This window comes from Octopus bimaculoides, chromosome 22 (assembly GCF_001194135.2).
Source record: "Octopus bimaculoides isolate UCB-OBI-ISO-001 chromosome 22, ASM119413v2, whole genome shotgun sequence".
Lineage (NCBI taxonomy): Eukaryota > Metazoa > Mollusca > Cephalopoda > Octopoda > Octopodidae > Octopus > Octopus bimaculoides.
In genome coordinates this window covers 3,915,284-3,919,532 of record NC_069002.1, presented here as the reverse complement: position 1 = coordinate 3,919,532, position 4,249 = coordinate 3,915,284, and the positions used below count along the sequence as shown (strand labels likewise).

Here is a 4,249-nt window from a genome sequence, read left to right as displayed (position 1 = left end):
ATATATATCACCTATATATATAATGTGTGTATATGTACAGGCGAGCGCGCAGACATCTCGGAATTAAATAGACATCGTTTTCGAAAGATTTATTTCTAGAAACCAAAGGATGTCGTTTGATGCGTTTAAATACGTAATCTAGTATTTAGTAGACACGCCTTGCGCAAAATTTTAATGATTTTAACCCGTTTGGGCATCGTACCAAGGAATAGTGTCCGCACAGATATAACGGAATAACGAAAGGTGTCTATTTACTTTTGACATGTATGTGTTTATGTGTGTATGAGTATGTATATATATATATATATATATATACACATATATGTATGATTTTAATGGGTTTGTCACGCTTTCTAATTTTAGTCTTCCTTTTCTTTTTCTCTCTCTGTCTTTACGAAAAATAATTGAAATGAACTGAAGCAAACTACATTTATTCATGTTTTTGTTAATTTAAAAAGACGTCTTTTATTGATCATTATTTATCTTTTGTGGTCTTTCGAGTGTGATTCTTGTTATAATATCTAACATATATTTTCTTCGTATTTGTACCATAAATTAGAAAAAAAAAATAATAATAATCAAAAGAGATATAAATACACGGTCTACACAACCACGAAAACTAAACTAAGATAATCAAAAACATTCTTTGTTGCTTCTATCTTAATCGGTTTTGGTTGAAATTAATGCAAAGACTTAAATGAAATTAATCGTATAATTTATTAGGATACAATCTATGTAACTAAGTGTCCAAACTCCGGTCATCAGCAATCCCAAAGTGCTTAATTGTAGTAATTATCAGAAGAGAGAAAGTGAGAAAGAGAACAGAGGCAAACACGTACACAGCCTTATAATAATTTAAAAAAAAAATTAAATTAAATGTTATATTCAATCTACATTAATTATTGAGGTTCGTAATGTTTTTCTCTTTTCTGTTTCTTCTCTTGGATAATAAGAAATGTGTTTGCTGTTATTTTCTTTATGACTTAATGTATTATTTTGTGTCTAAAAACTGATCCAGTGACGACACTTGTTATGTTGTCTCCATAGTGTTTTGTAAACTTCGTTTTGTTCTTTGTCACATGAATGAAAAAACGAAATTTATAACCTCTTCTTCTCTCTCTATATATAAAAAGTAAGCATACTAAACAAGTGGGCTTCCATCACCACTGACTTTGTTTCCTCATAACTTTTAGCAAATTACATGCTCTGTTTTCAATGAAATTTTCTATAGATTTGCCATTATATCGGAATTTACATTACTATTAAGTTTGTGCAAAAGCCCACCAATTTATTTGACATTATTTATAGATCTATACCAAAATTTGGTAAAAATATTGTATCTGTTATCAACGTTGCAAAATTCTCACATGTAAGGTTGTTAATCGTACAATTGTGTATGCATATCAATTTAAATAAGAGCTAAAAGATGATATATATATATATATATACCAAATGTGTATATATATATGTGTGTGTGTATATGTATATATGTGTGGGTATATGTGTATATATGTATATATGTGTGTGTGTGTATATGTATATATATGTGTGTATATGTATATATATGTGTGTATATGTATATATGTGTGTATATGTATATATATATGTATATATGTATATGTATATTTGTGTATATATGTATATAAATGTATATATGTGTATATATATGTGCATATATATATGTTTTTGTGTGTATATATGCGTATATATATTTATAGATATGTGTATGTATGTGTATATAAATGTGCATATTTGTGTGTGTGTGTGTGTGTGTAGTTATTCGTAATGATCTTGTTTCGACTCTCGCACCGTTTCCCCTCATTTCGTTATGTCATCTTTCAGTTACTTTTCCCACTTCCTGTCAGTTTCCTTTTATCATTCTCAGACTCACATATTTCGTCATTTATTTCTCTTCCTCTCCATCTCCATATCCATTCATCCCTATGTCCTTTCCTTCCTTCTTTCTTCCTTTCTTTCCGTTTGTCTGTCTCAGTTTTTGTTATACCGTTTCTCTTAATTTTGCATTGTATTACTTCTCTATTTCTATCGTTCACTATCATTCCCTTTTTCTCTCTCTGTCATTTACTATAATTCTTTCTTTCCCTCTCACTCCCTTGGTCATTTACTACCATTGTCTCTCTCTCTCTCTCTCTCTCTCTCTCTCATTTACTACCATTGCCCATCTCCCCCCCTCTGTCTTACACTCTCTTGCTATGAATTGTCTCATTTTGCTATACCAAATAACATATACCATTGACATGTAAAAGTGATGTTCTCCATATCTCTGTATATGTGATTATGTCTGTACCCATATTTATCCTGGTATTAAACCTGTATTGTTGATTATATATATATATATATATATGTTTGATTCTTTAGCACTTAAACAGGCCATATTTGGTCAAAATACTCAACCTGTTTTACATTCAAACTGGCCATATCCAGCCTCTCACTCCTGTCCTACACTTTCATTCTAAAAATAATCACATCATTGAAATCTTAGTTATGAGATGATGCAGGAATAATTCGAAACAATGTAAGCAAATAAGCATTGTAAATGGTAGAGTTATCTGACTGCTAAAGGGTTTCAGACAGCATTACTGGTTTGAATTTCTGTTTTAAATCTTGGGCCTCATTCAGTCTGCTGTTTGTTTCTCCTATTTTAACATATTTCTTCTCAATGTCTTGTACTATCTCTTGTTCCCATACAATCTCAATAATATTTATCAAAACTTGTTGAAAGCCCTTATCGCACACCAGCTGTGCAGAAGGTTATACTTAGTCACTTGTAATTGTTTAGTAACTGAATTAGATTGCTTTCTTTATAGTGGCCAGCTTACAAGAGTTATTGTAAGAGATACAACAAACTAGAATTTAAAAATTCTATCAGAAGAAGCTGTTGTTCCAAATCAGTATTTCCAAGACTTCTCTCTTCACCAATTTCTATTAAAGAATCATTTTTATTGCTAAGATAAAAATCACAGTGGTCCCAAAGCATTGAACCAATTGATTTTGTTTCATATACTGGCTTAATATCTTGTACTGGCTTAATATCTTGCATGTAGCTAGTTAGAATTTGCTAATGCTGAGTTGATGCAGAGAAATAATTCTGGCTCAGTTGAACTAAACTGAAGAATTTTGTTACTTCCAAACAACATTTGGCAATATTAGTGACTACAGGTGTACAGGACACACACAAAAAAGGTATGGCTGTCTTTTGAATACCATTTTCTTTGGCGATATTAGTGACTACAGGTGTACAGGACACATACAAAAAAGGTATGGCTGTCTTTTGAATACCATTTTCTTTGTCTTTCATCTTACTCTTGTTTCTGTAACCTTCAGCATACATATTCTCAATTGGTAATTTCGTTTACTCATCTTGTCCAAGAAACATTTCTGTCATTTATAAAGGTACCTGTAGTTTTCTTTAGTGGAATAAATCTCCCCTGAATGTTGTCTTATGATAAACTCCAGGCTCATTTCATTATTGAATGGTTTGAACACAACTCCAAAGTGTTATTTAATCAATGTTACCAGAATAATTGTTTAGAAAACTGCTGAGTTTTGTGTCTTAAAAATTTGTTGCTTTATTAAAAAATTGTTGCTTTATTATTCTCCGCTGCTGACACAAATGAACTACTGATAAAATGGCAAAAATTGTGTTGATAATTTTGGTGCATACTTTAACTGCATTGCTTTTTGTTGGGATAAGTAAAATAAACTTCCAGTCCAAAATTAGACATTTCATTCTTAATGACCTGATATATTTTGGGATAGTCATTTTAATTTTTTGCCAAATAAACACGCAATATATATTCATTTCTTCATTTGTTTATTATTATTCTTATTTTAACTTGTATCCATTGTCTGGAAATCTTTCCTCACACATCTGTGACCTCTTCAGTGACTCTTCTATCCACGTGTTTCCTCCTTTTTTTTTAGACACAATTTCACATCAGGAATCTTGCAAGACAAATTTATAAACACACACACACACACAAACATATACATATATGTCGGGCTTCTTCCAGTTTCCGTCTACCAAATCCACTCACAAGGCTTTGGTTGGCCTGAGGCTATAGTAGAAGACACTTGCCCAAGGTGCCACGTAGTGGCACTGAACCCAGAACCATCATTGGTCATCACAGGAACTAGGGAAATGTACTTCTAAAATGAGCTACTTACCACACAGCCACTCCTGCGCCTATATATATATATATATATATATATATATATATATATATAT

The 4,249-nt window shown here is 31.4% G+C and overlaps 1 protein-coding gene across 3 annotated transcripts in view; it reads left to right on the top strand.

Annotated features, from left to right (window-relative positions):
• LOC106867819 (inositol-trisphosphate 3-kinase homolog) overlaps window positions 1-4,249 on the top strand; it is a 30,498-nt gene that overhangs the window by 488 nt on the left and 25,761 nt on the right. Inside the window, exon 1 of one of the 3 annotated variants that reach the window (XM_014912878.2) lies at window positions 222-243. The exons of 1 other annotated variant lie outside the window; for it this stretch is intronic. The gene's annotated coding sequence lies outside the window, so the exon portion shown is untranslated. Of the gene's footprint in view, window positions 1-221; window positions 244-800; window positions 908-4,249 lie in introns of those variants that run through there. One more of the 3 variants, XM_014912869.2, reaches the window with a different exon arrangement.